The sequence below is a fragment of the Aotus nancymaae genome, unplaced genomic scaffold (assembly GCF_030222135.1).
Source record: "Aotus nancymaae isolate 86718 unplaced genomic scaffold, 86718_ANA_hifiasm-v0.15.2.pri h1tg000021l, whole genome shotgun sequence".
In the NCBI taxonomy this organism is placed as follows: domain Eukaryota; kingdom Metazoa; phylum Chordata; class Mammalia; order Primates; family Aotidae; genus Aotus; species Aotus nancymaae.
In genome coordinates this window covers 30,305,850-30,330,364 of record NW_026988433.1, presented here as the reverse complement: position 1 = coordinate 30,330,364, position 24,515 = coordinate 30,305,850, and the positions used below count along the sequence as shown (strand labels likewise).

The 24,515-nt window shown below is 39.7% G+C and overlaps 1 long non-coding RNA gene across 1 annotated transcript in view; it reads right to left on the bottom strand.

Annotated features, from left to right (window-relative positions):
• LOC135276228 (uncharacterized) overlaps positions 1-24,515 on the bottom strand; it is a 72,871-nt gene that overhangs the window by 32,711 nt on the left and 15,645 nt on the right. The window lies entirely within an intron of this gene.

Genomic DNA, 24,515 nt, shown 5'->3' with positions numbered 1-24,515 from the left:
ACTTTTGTATATTTTCTTCTGTTTCTCCTTCGTTCTTAGTAAAGTCCTTTTTAAAAATTCAAGCTTATCTCTTATGCCAAAGGGGCTAAGGAGATATTTATCCATGCCTTGTCTGGAAAAGGGAAACATAATGCCTTTGGAGGTTGGGTATGGTAGACGAGGTAAGAAAAGGATATGCATGATGCCATAGTGTGCAGATGTAGGAAGAGAGGACCTGAGAGCAAAGGAGTGGCTCTCCCTCTCTCTCTTCCAAGCCATTTCTTGTCTTTTTAGAGGAGGACTTTGTGTTATTTGTAGGGGGTGATTGTCTCCCTTAGTCACCTGTACTACTAGTAATCTCTTTCTTTTCCCTCCTCTTTCTTCTTTTCTGCTTCTCTTTTTTCTTTATGCTGTCTCTGTTTTTAATCCAGTAGTTTTTTTCCCTTTTCTCTCTGCTCTCTCTTTAATTTTCTTTCATTTTGCCCAACCATTGTTCACCAGTCGTTGTTCTCAAATCCATGTGACTTTCAAAGGTCAGTCCTCCTGGCCATCCCTCCCCAAGTTCATCCCAAGATATACACTCTCCCTTTGCCCTACCATTATTCCACATCTTGGGCCTGTTATAGAAAATATAGACATGGAGGCACGTGCCAAAGACTGAAAGGACAGAGCTCCCAAAGAGGGGACCAGCATTTGCCCATTCTCCCATGCCACTTGGCTTAGAGCCAAAAAACTCAATCATGGCCAGAGGATTAGGCACAATTTGCCACCAGCTGCCTCAGTAAAGGTCACCACTGTCTACTCATTGGGTGATTAGCTGGGGTAATGGGGAGAACACAAAAGAAGATGCAGTGGATCTCAGAGTCTAGGGAAGGGTTGAGACACAGAGAAAAAATAGAGTCCTTGAAGTCCCAGTTTCACATCTCAGTTCTCATCTAAAGAAGACTGGATCTTGGCCAAGTTAACTTTTTTGAGTCTTAGTTTATTTGTAAAATGTAATTGTGATTTTCACTGATAAGGTGTTTTGTGAGAATGACAAGATATACTACATTTGAAGTCCTTACTTAATCATTAATAACTGATCCCTTTTGGCCTTCTTTCCTAGCTAGAGAAACAAAGCATAACTTCACAACCCAGCTGTTAGCTGGGGTCTCCCTGCCACTTGTCTTCAAGAAGAAGAAATTGCTTGCAACCCAATTCCTACCACCAAGAGATCTATAATTGTTTCTCAGCCTTATGGTAGGGGTAACAAACTTAGAAGCCTATTGGAGCCAGACAGATAATGTAAATGAGGGAAACTAGGTAAGTTCACTCACTTACATAGAGTAATATGGGGTGGTGGGGACTGGCAAATTGGACAATGTGTGCTTCATCTAACATGGCAGTCTTAGCCAACTCCTGCCAATTATTTCCTTGTGGACTGTGGTCTCAGATTTACCAGATACTTTGCTCTGTTTCAAGAAAAGCTGAATTTCTGGATTTTAAAAAGTGAGATCAGCTGAATTTTACAATGTTGTCAATTTATTCAGATTAAAAACAACAATGACAATAGCAATACAACATTTTGATGAATAAAATAGGTACCTCTGTAGATCAAACACATTGTGCCTTTAGGTTTTCTCTTTGGCTTATTTTTCAGGACCCCTTCTGCATGTAGAAACTTCTCCTTTACCAGGTTTCACAAAAAGTCCTAAGCATTTAGTCTTAGTGAACATTTAGTGTGACAAGTCTTTTCAGGGAAGTTGAAGGTCACGGAAAAGTCATATCACACCATATATTTCTCTTATCTACACTTTCTCTCAGTTTCTTCTCCCTTTCCCCCTCAATTTGTCTCAGGAACAACTAGATTCTCTTTGTCTTACATGAATTCACTAAGTTCCCTTCTTTGGAGCTTTGATACCGATTTACATTTATGCCCCACACAAACTCACCTATCCTCAGGTGGCTCCTCAAGACATTTTCTTATCAAGGATGATCTTTCTGAAAAGAATCCTCTGACACCAGCTGTTGAGGGGAAAAATAAATTCTCCATCTCATTATGAATGAATGAGCCAATTAGCAAGGGAGGCATGGTTATTAAAGTGCCAAAGGATGTGGTCTATGCATTGAATTCTACACATTATGAAGAGAAGGATGTTGAGCCTGCAGGAAAGGTTCTGTCTGCAAGAATACTTGATGCCCTATGGCCACCCACAGCAATCCCAAACATTGGCTGAGACAAACTATAGCACATGGTTTGCCATGTCTCTGTGAGCAAAGGGGATTGTCTATAAAAGTTCTACAGAGATCAGAATGGCAGATCCAGAACACAGTATTCAGGGGGATACAGCGGATATGGTAGACTCCAGTGGTTGTGGGCCAAAGCTTGGAATCCCAAGCCTGTCATGTGCAAGTTCATTGAAATTATTTACTCTCTTTAAGCTTCAGTTTCCTCATCTACAAATGGGGTCTCATAATACTTATTCCCTGAGGTGTTAAAAAGGATTTCATGGGAATCCATGTATGAAGCACCTGTGCATTGTAGACATTGAAGAATGCAAGTTTCCTTCCTGCCTAATCACTACTCCTTCTTCAAGGTTCAGTGCCAGCATCATCCCCTCAGGATGCCTTCCTTGCACTTCCCTTAATTCCATCCATGATGGGTTAGGTACTGCACTCTTCTCTGTGTCTTAGACTTCCCAGTACACTGTTTGCATCACTTGTATTGCGGAGTATCTAATGGCTTGTTTTGATTTCTGGACTTTTCTGAAAACTAGGACCATCTCACATTGACCTTTGTCTCTCCAGCTCCTGGCATGGTGCTGCATGCATGATAGGAACTCAGTAAATGTCAAACGAGGGGCTCTAAAGTGAAGAGAATATTTTCTTACTTAAGTACATAAGTACAATTTAGAAAAGAAAATTATAAAATATATATTTCTGAAAAGGTTTTCTATACACACACTACACACACAGTTTATTATTACCCATCCTTGGTGCTTGGCCCAGCTGCAGCCCTTATGGGGGTTATTAACAAAGGCAAGACCTAGATTTTAACTTGAGGTCAACCTGAAAGTTGGGTCAAGATCTCACAGGGAGAGAATTGAGCGGGAAGGAGAATGTCTCTTTTTCTTTTGGAAAGTCTTTGAGGGGTAGGGTAGCAATTAAAGACCTAGTGTACTTGAAAGTATCTCTTCCAATCTGAAAATAAATTGAACTTCCTGAACTGCTTTTGGAAAACCAAGGCTTGGAAGATTTTTTGATTTTCATCTTTCCTGCATCAGCATTTGGAAGAGAAACGGAACAATTAACAATTAAAAGAAACCCATTGCATTAACAATCAGTAGACTTGGAGGTAGGGGAGACAGAAAGCTAATGATTCTAACGTTTTAGTTGTGTGAAGCCTAAAGAATTATGGAATTACCTAGAATTTAAGCTTTTCGTCCTTTTTCATTTGATCTCTAGCCAAGTAACTACTGTAGAATAATTTAATATTCTCTGAGTCGTCAGTAATAAGGCTTGCAATGTGATAGTTAAATGCACCTAAAATTTTGATGAGATCATTAATAATATCTCTTGTCAGTGACTTAACTCTAGTTAATAACTTCCTTGTGACTTTCATCAAATAGATTTTCCTGGGGATATTAATTTCCAAAGGTTTATGGATGTCCTTCAATTGTTAGCCAGTGACAGAAATAGCTTTTCTGCTGTGGCATGTTTTGAGGTTTTGCTCTTACTTCTAAGAAAAAGGCGATAATTGTGTAAACCAACTACTCATCTGTGTTTGGCCTCAAGTTTTAACCTAAAACTTGAAGTAATATTTTCTAAAGAGAATAGTTTCATGTAATTTTCACGATAACATCATGCCAACACCAACTATTCTAAAATGGCAACCTGTTATTTTACAAGTTATGTAAGTATAATAGAGGAGAAAAAATCCTCTTACCACCTCACTTTGGGAATAATTTCTTAGAATTTTCCTGACTAATACGGGTTCACGTCAGTATGCTCATTCCTCATCTTCTGCAGCTCACGCCATGCAACCAAGCCAAACCCACTTTCAATCCAGAGCCAACCCGAGTCTTCAAAGTGGGTTGTATCTGCTCTGCGGTGGGGAGGAAAACTTGGGATGGGATTAGCAGAGAGTTGCTCATCAAGTTCTAGAACTGCTGAGCAGTTGAGCACCCTTTGGAGTTGGAAGGAAGCATTAGAGGGCAAAAAAAAGATAATTGCTTTATATATTGACTAGTGTTCATTCAGAATTTGTCAATCCATACAGAGGCCTAGATCCCCCAAGGCTTTGCCCAAGGAGGGGGCTCCACACATACTTGCTGAATGAATAAATGCTATCAATAAGGCCAAACAGGGTTTGGATAACCTCACAGATGTTTGATATGTAACTGACTTGAAAGGGGAATTCAATTTCCTTTCTGTTTTAGACCCACTACTTTCTCCTCCTCTTCCTCTTCTAATTATGTGACTTACTGGAAAAAGAAATTCTTGCCCCTGGAATCATGAGCATCTCTTTTACTATTATGAAAAACATGAACATATGTTCTTTGAAATCTCTTTTTTTTCAAAGACAGAATTTTCTACATGATTTCTAATGTACCTTAATCCAAAAAAAGGCCTCTTCATATATGGAGCAAAAGGCTGGGTTAAAAGATAAATCTTTTCTGGGCTTTGCAGTCCTGTTAAAAGACAGGACATGTTCAGATGGAGAAATAATGGAACAAATGAACATATGCTGACGTCCAAACAATTAGTATCTCTGTATGCTGCAGTCCCAGGAGATAAGATATCCTTTCACCCATTCAAGGAACATCTTGGCCCTGGGATCAGGCTCCACTGTGTTCTGTTTTTCCAGGCTGTCTTCCACCAACCCTCCTTTCTTTATTAACTTCCATATCTCCATCTGTCTTGGACTTTTCTCCTTGGCTCAGAAGAGGGCTCCAACCTTTCCTACTCTCAGCAAACACCAACTGCCTCATTTGGGCAAGGTCTTACTCCAGCTATTTTTCTATTTTTCTTCTTTCTATTTCATGCAAATATCTACAGTCATTACTTCCAACTTTCTCATTTCCCTTTCATTCCTCAGCTCCCTCAACTCCCAGGTTTACGACTCCCTGTACCCGAAGATGCTCTCTGTAAGATCAGCTGTAGCCCCTCACTGGCTGAGATCACCAGCCCAATCTTCTAGAGACTTTCAATCTTTGTTTTTATTAGATGGATCACTCCTCTTCATTTGGCACCACTTTGATGATCAATCGTAATCTTTCTTATATACCGAGTTCTCTTGGTTCTCTGCCCTCATTTTCTTCCTGCTTTTCTCTGCATTCTTATCTTCTCCTTTGAAAAACCTTCCTTCCTCCGACTTTGTCATATGTTGATGTTCTTCCCTTATTTATTCTTTAGTTCTTTTCTCAATTTTTATTTTCTTGGATTGTTTAAATTAACTCTTATGGTCTTACCCAGAACTGATCTATTTTTGCTTTGTAAAAATCTACTTTTCCTGAGCATCTATTCAACTGTCTGTTCACAATGGGCTAACTGACCATATCCTTGAGTTTTATGTTAGTCACAATGAGCTAACTGACCATATCCTTGAGCTTTTCAAGGGCCTACCAACACCTCTGAGACCTAAATCAAAGAACAATGAACTCCAAAATACAAAAACACCCTGTGACGGCAAACTTAATGTTTTATTTAAAACACAATATTATGTCAATTTCATGACAAAAGTAAATTTATTATTTTAAAAAGTTCAATCTCCACACAATTGGAAAAGCCATAACCAATCAAAAGTTAAATGAATTGCAAAAAATTTCAAAAATCAAAACTGTAAAAATCCTCTCAAACTTTTATTGCAAAAGTTATGCTTAATGGGATGTGGCTAAATTTCAGTATGTTTGCTATGATGTGGGATGGGTCTTCCAGAAATAAGTGCCGGACCTTTGAAGGTCTTACAAACAGCCCTGCCTCCTGTATTATCTCCATCTGGATATTCCACAGGCATTTAATTCATCTTCTTCCCTCTCTGGTATTCTCTGTTTTAGTTGGCATCACCCAGTCACCCAAGCTGGAAGTCATCTTTGGCTACTTGATCTCATCCAAGACTCCTCATATTCCCCCATTTAATCAGTTGCTATATCCTATTTGTTTTTCTCCTTTAATTATGTATTAAATTCACTAATTTTGTCCCTTTCGCTCACACTGATGTAGCCGATGTCTTGGTCAACCCTCACCTTGACCCTGTAATACTGTAAGTAGTCTCCCAGCTGCTCTGTTTGCTCTCTCCTTATTGTTGACTTCAGATTCAAGTAGGACCAGTCACTCCTGCTTAAAATGCTTTGGGGGCTTACTAGTGATTATGAAAGAAAATCTGAGAGTCTTAGCATGATACACAAAGCCCTGACAACCTGCTCTTACCTGTTTCTCCAGCCTTATCGCTTATCTCTCCCTGCCTGGCACTTGGGCATTCGTAAGATAATAGCGGATCCTTGAAAAACACACGTGTGGATCCAATTATACACAGATCTTTTTTTCAACAAAACTCAAATTGTATTTGTAGGATGTAAAACCTGTGTATCACGGAGGGCTGACTTTTCATATATGCATGCTCTGCAGGGCTAACTGAGGGATTTAAGTATGTGCAGATTTGAGTATATGGGAGGGGTTGGGGAGGGTCCTGGAACCTTTCCCTGGCATATGCCAAGTGATGTCTGTACTGCTAGGTGGCACTGTGGTGCTCTTGGCCTCTGATTTGTGCGTAATGACCTCCCTGCCTAGAGTGCACCTTTGCCATTTTCTCACTCACCTTCTATTTCTGCTTTAAGACTCAGCTCAGATGTTACCTGTTTAAGGAAGCCTTCCAAGAACATGTCAAACCTAGACAGAATTCTCACCCCTGTAGGATCTAGCACCCACCTCTATCATAGACTTACCACACTGTATTATAGCAATCTACTCACATGTCCTTTTCTGCCACTCATCAGTGGGTCATTGGATGGCAGGGATGCCCATTCGTATTTTCAAGTTCCCATTTGTGATGGTTAATATTGAGTGTCAGTTTGATTGGATTGAAGGATTCAAAGTATTGTTCCTGGGCGTGTCTTTGAAGGTGTTACCAGAGGTAATTAACATTTGAGTCAGTGAACTGGAAGAGGCAGACCCACCCTCAATCCTGGTGGGCACCATCTAATCAGCTGGCAGCCCAACTAGGATAAAAGCAGGCAGAGGAATGTGGAAAAAGGACTGGCTGAGTCTTCTGGTCTCCATCTTTCTCCCGTGCTGGAGGCTTCCTGCCCTCAAATGTTGGACTCTCAAGTTCTTTAGCTTTTGTATTGTTGGACCTTTGACTGTAGACTGAAGGCTGCACTGTCGACTTCCCTACTTGTGAGGTTTTGGAACTGGGATTGGCTTCCTTGCTCCTCAGCCTGCAGATGGCCTATTGTGGGACTTCCCCTTGTGATCGTGTGAGTCAATACTCCTTAATAAACTCCCCTTCATATATACATCTATCCTATTAGTTCTGTCCTAGAGAACCCTGACCATTTCATACTGTAAGATAGGAATCAGGTTCTTAATCAGCCTTCTGTTTCCAAATATTCCAAACCTATGGGTTTCCAAATATTAACTGCTCTGAGAATCTGAGTCATGACTGCAGTGTTCAGGTAGAACCCAGACACATGCAGCCTAGAAATTTATCTGAAACAGTTTCTGTGAACAGTTCCAATTATTTAATGAAGATTTAATTGAGAATGAGTGGAATGGAGATCACAGCTAGTTTAAATAATGATTGCACAAACACAATCATATGTGACCTGGGAAACCATATGACACATATTAATGTCAAATTGCTTCTCACTAAGCATTTGCTAAAATCCCTTGACCAATTGTGGCTAGGGAATTATCTTTGTTCAGGTCTGGTTTCGATTAAAAAAAAATTATCCACTGGGATCTTATGTTCTTAAAATCTCTGATTTTTTTTCTTTTTTTTTTGAGATGGAGTCTTGCTCTGTCGCCCAGGCTAGAGTGCAATGGCATGATTTTGGCCTACTGTAACCTCCACCTCCCGGGTTCAAGTAATTCTCCCACTTCAGCCTCCTGAGTAGCTAGGATTACAGGCACCCACCATCATGCCTGGCTAATTTTTGTAGAAATGGGGTTTCACCATGTTGGCCAGGCTGGTCTTGAACTCCTGACCTCAGGTGATCTGCCCATCTTGGCCTCCCAATGTGCTGGGATTACAGGTGTGAGACACTGCACCTGGCCAAATCTTTGATATTTTCACACAAAAGTTGTCTCTCTGGGTACTAAGATCCTTATTAAAAAAGAAGCTTCATTCTCTTTGTCTGTAGTTGCTCAAGGTCTATATTTAGATTTGAAATGCAGCCTTCGCTGTCTACATTTAAGAAGGTTGCAGTTGTCAATTTTCTAGGATCTGTGCTTCTACCTTCCCTGCACCACCATAGCATAGACATAGCAGGTAAAGAAAATGAGCAAGGAGATAGATTTGTTTTACAACAGCCTCTCCAGTAAGATCGCTAGATTTAGGAAGGGGAAAAAGTACAGAATTCCCAGTTAAATTTAAATTTTGGAGAAACAATAATTTTTAAAGTAAAAGTATATTGCCTGTGCAATATTTGGGACATACTCCCACTAAAAAAGATCCATTATTTATTTAAAATTCAAATTCAACTGTATCCCATATTTTATCTGGCAACTCTATGTTGAAGTTGTATTCTCAGACCCAGACACACTTCGCATGCATACTAAACATGTGCAGATATTTTCATTCCACAAGGGGAATGCCCTCACTCCCAATTTTCCTAAAGCAAAGATGCCCTTTTGGCTCTTGGTCTGTCTTTAATTTCTCCCACATTAAACATGGATCCATAAAATAGTTATTTTCCTTTGAACTTTATGGTTAGAAAACCGAATCCCAATTAAGATGATATGTGACATCTGGCACCAGACCTCATTTTAGGGAGTTAGGGGTGCCGGGTTCTGTAGGAAGCCAGGGGACACATGCTCCATCTGAAGTAGGTACCACTACTCAGCTCCACTGCCGCCTTTTGGGAATGCAGTTTCAGTATTTTGAAAGAGTCCAAAAAAAAAAAAAAAAAAAAACAGAAGAAAACAAAACAAAAGCCAAAACATCCTGATTTTATGTGAAAATTGCAGAATTTTAATCATGGATAACTGGTGCAATAGAAACAAATGCAAGCACACTGAAACAAGCAAACATGCACACACGGTGTCTCAGGGCCTGTTCTCAGGTTATCCAAATTGCTGTTGCTGGAGTCCCGCACTTTGCGGCAGAAAGGGAAAGGGAGATCTCTCAAAGAGGCAAATTTGGAAGTTTCTGATAAAAATGGCTCCCTAGGTGGACAGAAACACAGGTGCCATTGTTGTAGCAAGACAATTATTTCCTATTTCATTCCTTCTTCCTGGATTTCCTCCTCTGCAGTTCCCCACCTGAGCAGGCAGCAGGAGACTGCTTCCTTGTCTCAGGCAGGTATGTGGCAGGGAACAAAGGACATAAACAATTGTCTTTCCTGGCTTATGTTTTCAAAATTCCATGCCAGTGAGGGCATCTTCTAGGTACTCTAGTCTAGAGAGTTAGAGGAGAGAGAGGATAGCCCTGAGGAAAAGGTAAAAAGTGAGAGGAAGATTCTCCTAAGCTAAAAAAAGAAAAATTATTCTCAGACAGTAGGAAGGGAGCAGAGGTTTATGGTTTCTGGGAGCAGTGCACAAGGTTCCTACACTATCACTCCCTGGCAGTGCTCCAAGGAGGTGGCCGATCTCAGAGGGGACAGTGGCAGAGGAGGCCACGAAGAAACACTGGGCTCCCCAGAGTCACTTTGCAGTCCCACGACTTGAAGGGACCATTAGAAGAAAAAACAGAACTAATGGATCTCTACAGTGCTTGGTGTATAAGGGAGACTCCCTGTTTCAGGGTCCTACAGAAGACCCCGGATCTATCTAATGCCAGGCACGAAGGGAGATCCCAAATGTCCATTTTGTAGAACACATGAACTGCGCAGTATAATGGGGACTTAGAATTGAAATTCACTGATTTTTAAAACACAAAGGAATATGCACAAACTGTTGGGGCTCAAAATATAATACCTCAAAATGAAGGCCTCAGCAGCAGCCTCAGAAGCAAACATTTCTCTGTCCCTTTCTCCTGCTTTCCTGCCCCTCACTCTACCCTGAGGCTCACTGTAGAAACTGAAATGCTTCTTCCCCAAAGTGGGTTGTAGAACCCTGTTTCCCAAAGGGAAATAGAACCCCCTTTCCCCAAAGCCAGCCATAAAACCTCAAAATAGTACTCTAACTCCTTCTCACCTTTCTGTGTAAAAACTAGACTGAAATAAATTATCTGACCTACTTTGCTTGATTGCAGGTCATAAGATCCTCATTCCAGAGAAGGTCCTGCCCTACACCCAAAAGGAAGGAACACTGCTCAGGCCAAGAAGAAACTAGACAGACAGGGCTTGCTGGTTTTCCCCACTTAGTCAATCTAGTAGCATTAGATCATAGCTTTTCTGTTCCTTCATATTTCTACACAGCTGTCCAGACTTCCTTAATCTACATATAAAAATGGATAGTTTCCTCTATAACCTTGGGTCTTCAGGCTGAAGTTCCCCACGTCATGTAAAACTATGATTTAATAAAACTGTATGCTTTCCCCCTATCAATCTGCCTTTTGTCAGTTGATTTTCAGCAAACCCTCAGTGAAGGGGACGTTTTTCCTTTGACTCTACCAAAAAAAAAAAAAATGGGAATGTCTATTTGACTATATATATTGAAGTTCTTTGTTGCCACCCCTTGAGAATTCCTATACAAATGTTTAAGGTACAAATAACATTATTCCTACTCTGGTGGCAGCAGCCCAAAGATAGACTAGTTAGACATTTCTCTCATTCCATGGATTGAACATACTTGGTCAAACCTGGGTTTATTCACAGACTAAAAGAAGCAGAAACTCTTGAATTACTTGCAATAATAAAAGCCTGTGTCTTTGCCAAGAAAATACTAAGTAACTACTACTAGACAACTCCTCACCTAGATTACTACTTGTTAAACTTCTGACCCGAGATGGATGTTCCCCAAATTCCTAGGTAGTGTTTGCTATATTTAGTATGTGCCTATAGTATAACATTTGCTATTAGTCCTCATAACAAAGGTACTAATGATATAATAATAATTATAGTTATTACTATAATATATAATAATAATGATTATTATTCCACAAGGAACTAAGACAAAAAGATGTTAAATGACTCTCCCAAGGTCTCATGTTAGTAAGTTCTAGAGCTAAGACCCAACCTTCTTCAGTCTTCTAGAGGAAGTCTGGCTCCAGGATCTGAGCTTCTAATCAGCTCCCCCATCTGCTTCCAGGCCTTTCCGTGGGCTCTTACTGCTGCCTGGATGTTCTGGTCTTAACCCAGTCAGTCCTCCCATTCTGTGTTCTTATGGATCATATGTATTTCCTTTATGACATTTACTATAACTTGTAAGGATTTGATTATTTCGTCTCCCCAGCTAGATTGCAGGCACATATAGGTGGGGATACTGTGAAGGCTTTGTTCTCTGGGGCCAAGATGACTAGCTGTCTCTGCAAGCCCATTCTCCTCTTTGTGGGGAGACACAGGGTGACAGAATTATGGCAGACACATGCCGTCTAGCTACCTCCACTTCTCAGCCTCCCTTGCAGCTGTGTGGCCACATGATTAATTTTTGGCATATCAAATGTGGCACAAATGATGGATGCCACTTCTGTTTCTCTTTTTTATTGTTGCCAGCTGGAGCCAACTATGACTCGTGCCCCTATACAGAGGCTGGATGACAAAGCCACAGTAGATGGCAGAGGGTGAGGGATGCAACCCCAAAGGACCAAATGAAGTAGAACTACCCACCAGCCTGAACACTTACCTCAAATTATTGCACAAGGAAGTAATTTACTTCAGTCTTTAAACCACTGGATTATTTTGGTTCTCTTTGTTACAGCAGCCTAACCTTAACCAAACTCACCACTGCATTTCTGGAACCTAACAAAGTGTCTAGTACAGAGCAGGGGCTCGGCATATATTTGCTGAGTAACCAACTGAACAACTACATACAGAAATGTCTTCCCCCCTAGTGTGTGCACAGAACTTCTTATAAGTTGGGATTATATCTTCTACTTATTTTCTTCCACATCAAGCACAACATTGAACACATAGCAGGAGGCCAAAGAATGAATGAAGAAGTGATAAAAAGAGAAATATTGGGCATGTATATGATCATGTTTGTACATCTTTTTATATTTTGCCTACTACAGAAATGCTTTTCTTTTTTTTTTTTTTTTTGAGACGGAGTTTTGCTCTTGTTACCCAGGCTGGAGTGCAATGGCACGATCTCGGCTCACCGCAACCTCCACCTCCTGGGTTCAGGCAATTCTCCTGCCTCAGCCTCCTGAGTAGCTGGGATTACAGGCATGTGCCACCATGCCCAGCTAATTTTTTGTATTTTTAGTAGAGACGGGGTTTCACCATGTTGACCAGGATGGTCTCGATCTCTTGACCTCGTGATTCACCCGCCTCGGCCTCCCAAAGTGCTGGGATTACAGGCGTGAGCCACTGCACCCGGCCCAGAAATGCTTTTCAAATAGTTATAATATATTCTTATATAAACAGCAATTCAACCTGAAGTTCAGCTATGAGGTATTTGTATGTATGTTAATTATTATATCAAAACAATTGGGGAAAAGTAGAGCAATGTGCAATGTTTAGTAGACTTGGAGTTAGGGAACCTGGCTTCTAGTTTCAGTTCTAGTTCTAGTCATGTCTGTGATCTTGGACAAATCCCTTAAGCTCTCTAAGTACCAATTTGCACATCTGTTAAATGAAATGGATAAAAACGTTCTTATAAGAAGATTCCTTTCAACTCTAAAACTTCATATTTCTATATACTATACTTTTTTTTTCTGGCAATGTATTTCTATTCCTTATAGTTCCTTGCTCTTTGTCCTAAATATGACTGTCCTCTTGCTATGACTTTACACAGCCCTTTTCCTGTGAGCGTGCACTCCTCTGATATGTCTGTTTTGTTTTGTGTGTCCAAATTTTCTCTTCTTATAAGGACACCAGTTAGATTAGATTAGGGCCCATACTAATGGCGTTAATTTTAATCACTTATTTAAAGGCCAAAATACAGTTACATTGGTAGGGACTGGGGGTTAGGGCTTCAACATATAAATTTTGGGAAGGCACAATTTAGCTCATAACATTCAGGTCATAACAGCAGCCTAGGAAGGTGGAGTTCTAAAGCTCGTCATTGGGTGGAAGCTGGTGTGCTCATCTTACAGAATTTGCAGCCCAGGAAGGTCAGGGCCAACAATTTCAAGTCTCCTCCTTGGATTGGCAGGAAGTGGGATGTGAGCACAGGATGGGGCTCCGATGTGGTTTCTGGGGGTGGGTGGTGGGGATGGGGCACCAGGGCACTGTGTAAGAGATGAGACCCTGACCAGATTCCTTGCTGTAATTGCCTGTTTCTGTGTCTGTATCCCCTTTAGACTGTTATTTTCTGGAGGGCAGCAATCATTTCTATCTTGTTGATCTTCAAATTCCCCAATGCTTGGTGCATAGTTGGCATATTTGTGGAATGAATGATTCACTTCTGCAGCCTCTTCCCTGTGTGAAAGTTATTTTATGTATCAGGAAAGCAAATTCTTTTTGCATTTTCAGCCTCCTCCCATTTTGATCTTAAAGAGATTGTCTTACTTTTTCCCTTTGGAAATGCTCGATAGTCACAGGTACAGGTACCATTTACTGAAGGTTTACCACACATCAGACACAGTGCTCAGGGCCTCATGAGTCTCTCACTTAATCCTCATGACAGCCCTGTCAGGTGGATGTTCCCTGATTCATTTTATAGGTGCAAAATCCACCATTCAGAGAGGTGAGCTCCTTGCTCCAGGTCACACAGCTGGCAAGGGACTGTAGGACTAGGTTTGGAATATAGGTCTCTCTGGTTCTAAAACACAGGCCCTTAACTACCTACACTTACTGCTTCACAAATGGCATTCCTCCCTCAGATTTGACAATGCCTAGAGTTCTTCAGAATCATTTCCAAGAATAGCCAGGTCTCCTAACTACTTAGATCAAGTAACCCTGGAAACATTGAAGACTTGACTCATGAATGAACCAAGAGACAATATACATTGCAAAGCCAGATAATAGTAACACTTTTTATTTTTTATAAAAATCTTTGTGAAAAACTCATGATGCTAGGGAAGAAATCTCCAAGTTGCTCCAGGCTTGGTCTTTCCTTCTATTTCTTTGAGCATTTGGTACTCTGTGGGAATTGGACAGGGTGTGTAGGTCCACACACTGAGATGTAAAAAAAATCTAAAGAGGAGTCTGGTTTGTGTTTTCTTTGTCAACTCAACTTGAACTATGAGATTTTTTTTCTCTTTTTATTTTCTGTTTTTCCCCCCCTTTAAAGCCAATTTGACTTATTGTCTTAGTATTGTATAGACACAGCCCTGGTGATAGCCTGTGATGAGTTAGAGATTCTTCAAGATCTAAACACAATGAGGGTGACTTAAGGATAGAGTTTCAGCTTTGCTTCTGACTCTTCTTGGTTTTGTGGGTTTAAGTTAATGTCATTTGAAAGTTTTTGTATGTATGTGGTTGAATATATACTATAACTTGTTCTTTTGTGACAACAAGATTTATACTGGCGGTGTCTCTCATACCACTGGAAACTGGAAGGGAACCTACCATGTGAACCTCAGAGAGTTTTAAAAAGACAGTAGCTATTATTCAGCAGTGATGGCTTCAAGCTGCCCTTGAGCCTAGCTACAGCCTGGTGCTCCATCCTGGTCCACATGTGAAGTCAGCATGCAAACAAACGGTCTGTCAGATATTTAATACATCACATTTGCCTTTAGATGAAATGCCTTCTTCTTAATTAAGATTTCTTCAGTGAGTAGGACTTAAGGGAGAAAGAAAATGATCTGATAGAATTGTATTAAATATCAATTTACTTCCCAAGTTTCTAACTTATTTTTTTTTCAGTAAACATGACTTGGCCTGAAAGGCGAAGGCATTTGAACAAGGTGTAGAGTCTGGCATTTCATTTTGTATATCATTTTGGCTCTAGTGAACTGCTCCCAGTAAAAACGAGCCTGCGAGATGTAGCTGTTTTATGCAAGGGCTAACAATGCTAGTCTTTTATAAATCATAAATCCTCTTAACCTCAAACAATTTGGAGCCACCAACTGTAATCTATAAGGTTTCAACTCACAGGGATATTCTTTCTTCTTGGTGCCTTTCAAGCCATTAGGCAAATATTTATATGCAGTTCTCCACTATTAAGAGATTCAAAATCTTTTTTTGTGTGGAATAGAAACTTCTAGTGTATACCTCCTCAGTTAATTTTTTGATATAGCTTTTCTGAATTTCCTTTTGTTGAATACTTTCTATAATTTTGATAGCCATTTGATTTAATTTCTTTCAGACATAATTTTTATTAGAAAAAACCCAAGATAGATGATGATATTTTTTTCTGAGGGGAGGAATGGTGAAGTAGACAAATTATCATTGTGTAATTCTTACTTTTGGTGGTGTTTTTCTGTATCATGGGTGTTTATTTTCTTGAAAATAAATAAGAATCAATGACAATTATTACTTGGTACTCTGTGCACCTAGGATCCTATACCACAAGTAATAGTAAACAGCTCTAGATAACTTGAGCAGAAAAGGAATTTACTAGAAGGAGATAGGGTACCTACAATATCTAAGAGAAAGCTTGTGAGTTGGAGACTGATAAGTAGTGGAATCTGGGCAGGTCAAGGGGGCAAGGTAGCAGGAATTACTGAACTGCCCCAACAGGTTGCTACTGTGAAATGAGAAAACCAGTGACACCAAGTGTTGATTCCCCACCTCATTCCTGTTGCTATCAGTCTGATCAAGATTCACAGTATTCCTAGAAGCAAAGTTTGATTGGCATAGACTGATCACACACTCTGTTACTTACTGGTGGAAGATGAGGCTGGTTTTATAGGATACCTACACATTCCCAACAATCCATTATAACAGATTGTGATAGGACACCACCGGGAAGGAAAATTGGATGCTGGGCAGACAAAACCAAATGTCCACTCCTTGCATAATGTCACACTTAGGGATATGGGCAAAAAAATGCCACTTTATTCTCAAATTGAATGCAGGGATTCCAAGAGTTTCAATAAGTCTCTTTATAGATTGCTACTTTGGTTAGAGGAATCTGATCATCTTAGGTTCAATTCAATGAAGCCATTGTGAAATTCTTTGGCTTCAAAGTGGAGTCCTGGGAACAATACCCTGGATTCAATTCCACAATGTAAATTGGGCAGTTTAGAAGGATGGAATGAATTTTTCTTCAAGCTTTGATGAAAGTTAATGATCAAGAGCTAGGATGCATGCTTTTATATGGTTGCTTATTATGAGCTATTTAACTTTTATAGCTTTATTAAATGTTTTATGGAAATGTTTATTTCATGTTTTATTACAGCTTTGTAGGATGGCCATATTTGGGCAAAAAGCCTGACAAATGAGCAAAAATGTTTTGCAAATATTGCTGCTAAGCAGTTTCCGGGTAAGATTGTTTCATTTTTGACAATTTGTGGGGGTGGTGTGGGAGGGGTTCTCTTTAGTGAAGTGGAGCAGAGCTGAGTGCTTATGAGGGGAGGGAAGAGGAATGGAGAGAAGAGAAGGGAGAGCATGTCCAACATTCTATTTTTTTAGATGTAAAAATTAAATTTAGATATAAAATTTTATAGAGATTCCCTTTTAGTGAATCCTTAAGTTAGGAACAAAAGTGAACATTTGAGTTAGGAACTCTTCCACCCTCAAAATACATCTGGCTGATATTAAGTATATTTTATAAAACTAAAAGTAATATTTTGCAGTTAGTTATGTCACCCTTACAATAAACCTATGAAGTGGGTAAAAATACCACTACTAGGTATTCTAAGCATTGCTCTGAGCACTTTACATGCAGAACTCATTTAATCTTTATAATAAAAACTACTAGATAGGTACTAATATTAACTTCATTTGATAGGGAAACTGAGGCTTCAATAGGTATCCTAAGAATCTGATTTCAAGTACAATTTATTTCTCACTCTATCACGGAGATCTCACTTCTTGACAGTCTGATGTGGAGGTTATTCAAGTTATTAATTGATCTTTGAGGCTTGTTTCTCATTTTTCTATGGGCAATTTAAAAATGATTGAGGGCATATATTCTAGCTATTTGTTGGCACTCTCAAATTTCCCTTGTCAATACTCATTTCACCTGTGTCTCACTTTAAGTCATTATCTTGTTAGAAAATAGCTCAGATCTCCAGATTCTTGGTTCTCATATCTTTTCTGGGAAATTAGGTGATTTTGTTTTTGTTTTGTTTTTCCCCAAAACTTACATGGATAAGTAAAAGCATGCAAAACAGAAACCATTTCTTATAAGTATTAAGAAATCAAAGCATCCTACAAAAGATTCCTAAATCCTTGACAAGTTTTTATCAACAATCCAAATTTTGTTTTTTTCCTACCAATGTTGTTCTTTTAATGAGGAATTCAACTGAAATATCTTTTTTATAAAAAGTATGCCTTAGACAATTTGGTTTTGTGTAACATCTCATGTGTTTAGAATATAACATAACATTAGTCCTATCATTAATTGAGAGCTTGCTGTGTATCAGAAACTGTGATTGGTAATATATATATGTCATCACATTTCATTTAATCCTCACTACAATACTAAGTGGTGAAGATTATCATCTCATTTTTAACACATGAGGAGACTGAGGCTCAGGAACTTTCAGAAGCTGTTAGTTTGGATGTGATTTGTTTCTGCCAAAACCCATGGTAAAGTTTAATTTCCAGTGCAACAGTTTTGGGAGGTGGGGTCTAGTGCGAGGTGTTTGGGTCATGGGAGTGGATTCCTCATGGGTAGATTAATGCTGTCTCACAGGGGTGAGTGAGCTCTTGTTTTCTTGGGGATACATTAGTTATCAAGAGAGTGGGTTGTTATAAAGCCTGCCCCACAAATTGCCAAAATGAAATATGGTTTTACCCAGAAACTGCTTACCAGTGATATTTGCAAAGCATTTGTGCTCATCTGTGAGGCTTCTTGGCCTCCCATTTGGTCCCTTTTTGCACACACCCACTTCTCCTTTCATTTTGTTAGGAGCAGCCTGAGGCTCTCACCAGATGGGCTGTCTGATCTTGAACTTCCCAGCCTTCCTCATTGTGAGCAAAATAAAGTTATTTTCTTTATACATTACCCAGTCTTAGGTATTCCATTATAGCAACAGAAAATGGGCTATGGCAGAGAGAGAACTGGGTGTCAGGCTTAGGTCTCTGTCTTTCATGTCCAGTGGTCTTTCTATTACTCCATGAGGACTTTATCTGGGGTGAAAGATTACCTGAGAATGTCCAAGTTTAACTCATTGGGGAAGGTTTTTTTTGAAGTATTATGGCATCTGAGTGGGGGAGACATTTGTGGATAGAAGCCTTCAGTTGGAATGACTTTCTGGCCGTGACTTTATTAATAGAAAAGTCTCCCATCTGGCATTACTGCTGTGCTTCCCTCTCCTTCTTACTTCAGAATCTGAAAATCCTCCCTCGGCAGTCTCAGCTCCTTGTGTGAAGTTCAAATAATTCTCCAGACACATTCAGGACCTGAAAGTTGACAAAACTCTTAATCGTTGTGAAACTTGACATTTTGGGTGTGAGTAGGTGTGTATGTGTATATTTAGCTAAAGGAGTGTGAGGTAGCATAGGGGCAGGAGGGGAGACATTATCCAAAGGGATATGCATACGCCTTGTATGTCTACACACCTTACCATTGCAGAAGAAGAGTAAAATCAAAAGGGGTGTGTGTGTGTGTGTGTGTGTGTGTGTGTGTAAGGGGAGATCATGCAATGCCATGTGCCTATTTGTGTGTGGTCAGTGTGCTTGTGCAAACACAGACGTGAACATGTATATTGGGGGAGTGTATGTGTTCAGGTGGAAGGAACGGAATATATAAATCCCAGGCTTAATGTTTAATAGAGTGAAATGTACAAATTCAAAATGCTCAAAATACATTTCCTAAAAGAGGAGCAGTTTACATTTTCTCTAGACTGATAATACATGACTTCCCATTCGAGTTAGAAACACACCTCCTACTCAACATTAAGCTACTCTGAACAAAACATAACCAGGGATATGACAGATCCATTTAGATCCTCCCTTAAGAAATCTGAACAGAAAGGGATCAGCAGGAATGACTGCCATTGAGACAACTCTAGAGCTGTCTAGACATGAGCTAATGACTTCTATTGATCTTTCCGGCTTCCTCCAGAATTCGCTAACTCTCTAAGATTTGGTAAAACTTTTAATTATCTCCAGATAATGGCTAACTAGGGGGAATGGATAGAGCAAAGAATCAGGAATTAGGTCTGTCATTGAGTTACTTTGTTTCACCTGAAGAGAATCTCCTAGTCTCAGTGGACCTCAGTCTTGCCATCTATTAAACAGGCATAAGAAAATTTGTCCAATCTACTTTACAAGGCTGTTGTATGAAGCAAATGAAAGGATGTGAAACCTTCTGTATAGCATATAAATTATAAACCAAAATAAATTGTTACTGATGTTGTAGTCTGGGAACTAAGCTGTTGAATGTATATGTTATTCGAGTTTTTCTGCTAACTGGTTAAATGAAATGAATACTTAAGCACAGGAGGTGGAAGATTTGAGTTTGGGGCTACTTTTGTTACCTTTTGGCAGAATAATCTTTGGGCATACCATTTTACCTTTTGAGCCTTAGGTGTCCATATCTGTAAAACAGGTTTATAATACTCATTCTAATTAACTCACAGAAGTGTTTTAAGGATTACATGGGATGTGAGAGTACTTTGTAACCTTCAAATAGTATATGAAAGAAGAGAGTATTCACTAGTGTTTCCCTTGTGAGCTACGACAATGATCAATTTTTCTCTTGGCTCATGTGACAAAAGAGAAAGCTGAAGAACTTTGCCAATAAATACACATTTGATTCACCTCCCTGTTTCTGAGCACGTAATTAACAATGAATGGTGTTCACGGATGCAGATGTGTTATTAAGAACAAGGACTAAGAGGCTCTGTAACTACTCATGCTTCTTGAAAATGAATTAAACATGCAATAGTGAACAGTTGGTTAGTTAATGAACTTATATTACAGTTATGACTGTGGGTTGTATTACCAACTAGGTGTTTTTGTTCTTATATTTGCACATTTAATATTGAAACATTAATTAATTCATTAAATATTTAAGGAGTTCTTACCTGGTTCCAGCTAGATATACAGAGATAAAAAATATGTGGCCCCTGTCTCCAAAAAGCATTCAGTGTAGTTAGGAAACAGACAAGTAAGGAAAAAGTGATTGCAGCCAGGTGCCTTAATAGAGGCATATACAGATGTTGGTGCTGTGGGAGCTGAGAGGACTGAAAGTCTAACTCTTTCCAAGTGTCAGAGAAGGTTGCCTCAGGTGTTGTATTTATGATGGCGCTGAGGCTGGTAAGCTCAGTGAAAGTTTACCTTGCAGAAAGAGGGATAAGGGGAGAGAGGACTGAGGCAGAGAGAATGACATAGGTAATACATATGTGGAAGTGTGATAGTGCATTGTAGATAATGGAATTGCAAGCAGATGGTTAGAATGCATGTGAGGATATAGATAATGCTTCTTTCCTCAGATTGGGAGAAGTAGGGGCCAATTTATTAAGGGCTTAAAATTCCAGACAAAGAAACTTGAATTCTTTCTTGCATTCAGGGACACGTTAAAGAATTATAGGCAGGTAAATGACATGATTTGCCACATACTGTGTGTGAAACTCTGATAGATTAAAGATAAAATATCTGGCTGGGTGTGGTGGTTCATGCCTATAATCTCAGCACTCTGGGAGGCCAAGGCAGGGGAATCACTTGAATCCAGAAGTTTGAGACCAGCCTAGGCAACAAAGAGCAACCCCATCTCTACAAAAAAAATATAAAAAAATAAGCCATGCATGATGGAACGTATCTGTGTTCCCAGCTACTCTGGAGGCTGAGGTGGGAGAATCTTGAGAACAAGAGATTGAGGCTGTAGTGAGCCATGATTGTGCCACTGCCCTCTAGCCTGGGCAACAAAGCAAGAGTCTATCTAAAAAAGGAAAAAAGAAAGATAAAATATCTTAAGGATCCAGACATTCATGCATATTGGGAACCCTAGCTTTTTATCTTTGATTGGTTTAGAGAATAAGAGGGGTGGGATAGTTACTCTCTCACTCTATCACAGCAGCACCAGATGCAGGCCTGGAAAATGATGATATTTGGGCAAGAGCTTGTTCACATCAACTCATCCTTCCTCCTCCTAGTATTTTAATGGGGGTATTTTTCATAAGTTAGGGCAAAGTCATACATCCTATTATCAGCAAACACTTATCACAGATATCTCCCCTGGTTATGGTTTGGCTGTGTCCCCATTCACATCTCAACATGAATTCCATCTCCCAGAATTCCCACGTGTTGTGGGAGGGACCTGGAGAGGTAATTGAATCATGGGGGCCAATCCTTCCCATGCTATTCTCCTGAGAGTAAGTCTCATGAGATCTGATGGGTTTATCAGGGGATCCCGCTTTTGCCTCCTCCTCATTCTCTCTTGATGTGGTCATGTAAGAAGTGCCTTATGCCCTCCACCATGTTTCTGAGGTCTCCCCAGCCATGTGGAACTGTAAGTCCAATTGAACCTCTTTTTCTTCTCAGTCTCTGGTATGTCTTTATCAGCAGTATGAATGTGGACTAACACACCTTTTGAAGAAGAAAAGGGAAACCTGTGAGAAGTATGAAAATACACTCCATAAAAGAGAAATGCTCTAGATCTATGAAAAGTTATAGCAGAAAAAAGGAATAAATTTCTTAGGCTTAGCACATGAAGATTATTATCTCCAAAATGATTTTTTAATGGGTCCAGAAGAATTTTTAATAAGTTACAAGCACACACAGGCTTTTTAAAGATAAGAACAGAGAATCATGAGAAGCAGACATTCTGAAATGAAAATACACAAGATGAAATGTGAAGACAGCACTTGAGCAGAAAAACAAACTTGATGGGATCAAGGAGATGCAGCAGCCAGTTTAGTTAATTTCCCAGCCCATGCTTCCTTGTCAGAGTCAGCTCTCATTTTCTCAAAAGGAAAGGACACATGATTTGCCCTGCTCACAGTGAGTAGGACCCAGGATGGATACATGATCTAAACTTGGTCAATCAATTCTTCTTCTAGAATATTGGAAAACAAGAATGCTATGCAGGCTCAGGTAGGGCTGAAAGAGAGAAGACAGAGATGTCTTGGGGGCTGTTTTCTTTTCTGTCTATGGAGAAATGGAGATCTGAATTGCAGAGACTGGTAGATTAGAAGATGAGGAAAGAAAAACAGAGACAAGAGACCACAGGATTTGGAAAGAGACACAAAGAAAGTAGCTATTCTGGTCCCTGACAACTTTCCAGTTCCTCATTCCAGTCTCTTGTGAGGCCTCACTAGACTTCCTGACTTTGGGTTCTATGAATTACACTTGTATTATTTTAAAAACATTCCACTTTTAGCTTACCCTAATTTGAATGGGATACTATTATTTGCAACCAAATGGTTCTTGACCGATAAAGAAGGATTGCAAGAATACTAAAAACAAAACAGAACAACAAAAACCTCAGTAGTAGTGTAGACTTCTGTTTTGCAAGTCAGCTGGAGAACAGATTTTGCAAGTCAGCTGGAGAACTGCAGCATTTCTTGATTTCCCACAAAAATACATATAAACTAAAGGATTTAGAAACAACTCACAATAACATTGAAAATTGAGTATGGTAGTCAACCTAATTCTACAATCAAGAGAGCTGATTTTCAGTACTTATTTGGCTTAACCTCTAAATGGCATTTGTCCCTGTGGGATATTCTCTTTCTTGAGGCATTTTCTTTCTTTGGCTCCCATGACTGTGTTCTTCTGATCATTTTCATTCTTCTGTAGCTTTGTCTGTATCTGTTTTTCTCATTCCTCCTTTCCCACTTGACCTTTTCTATATTTCCTTAGCATTCATCCTGAGCTACCTCCTCTTCCACTCTATTCAAGCAGTTCCACTCATGCCCATGGCTTCTGTTCTTACTGACATACTGATAGTTTTAAAATCCACATACTCAGTCCATACCTCTTGACTGTATAAACACCCTTCTACTAGAAATTTCTACTGAGATATTGCAATAGTAGCTCATATTAAACCAAAATTATCCCCTTTCCAGCCAAATCTGCCCCTCTTTCAGGAAATGCTATACTTTCTATCTGCCCAGTTATTCAAACTAAAAACTTTGGAATTTTCCTAGCATGTCCCTCTCCTTCCTCTTTAATATCCAATCAGTCAGCAAGTCCTGTTGTGAAAACTACAGAGCTAAAAAACCTAGGACCCCCATTGACGTTTGATTTAGTGCCAGAAATCTCTAAACTTTATCTTCCTCCTGTGTTCCTCACCTACTGCACATTCTGATAAGCTCCTACTCCTTCTCAGCACACAAGTCCTGGCAAAATGTAAAGCCCTTTGTGCGTGTGTATGTGCATGTAGATGTGTGCATGCGTGTGTTCGTGTGTGTGCTTGTGCGTATATGGTGGGAAGAGGCAGATGCTGAAGTAAAGAACTCAACAGTGTATAATAAGAATTGAGCTTTAAATAAATATCCAGAGCTCAGAGTATCAGAGAATAAGGTGGTGAATGTAGAAGAGATGCGTTTAATGAAATTGTGATACAATTTGGGGATTGGACTGGAATGAAGTACATTGACCTAACCTCACCTTGCACATCCCATCTCCACCAGTTTTATAGCTGAAAAGGAGATTTTTTTTCATCACATGACATAGAATAAGCCCAACCCACATGCTTTCTCTGTGGAAAAACTCTGTTTGAAAACACTTTTTCATGTTTGAGTGATTAAAGATGAAATAAAATCAATATGCTTTCAAAAAGTTATAGAATAAGGAAAACTATTGGAATACTTAAAGGAGGAGTCTATTTCTGAAAATAATCTATTGTAGTGTATTAATTAAGCTATAAGCAAAGTTTCTGTAAAAAGAAAATAACTGGCTGGGCATGGTGACTCACACCTGTAATCCCAGCACTTTGGTAGGCTGAGGCGGGTGGATCACCTGAGGTCAGGAGTTTAAGACCAGCCTGGCCAACATGGCAAAACCCGCCTCTACTAAAAACATAAAAATTAGCCAGACGTGGTGGCATGTGCCTGTAAGTCCAGCTACTTGGGAGGCAGGAGAATCATTTGAACTCGGGAGACAGAGGTTGCAGTGAGCCGAGATAGCGCCACTGCACTCCAGCCTGGGCAATAAGAGTGAGATTCCATATCAAAAAAATAAAAAAGAAAGAGAGCCAAAAATAAAGTGTTTCAATAGTTTATTCCTCTTTCATATAATGGTCTACAGGGAGGGTCATTAAGGCAAAAGGCAAAGATATGTTTCCCTTCTATC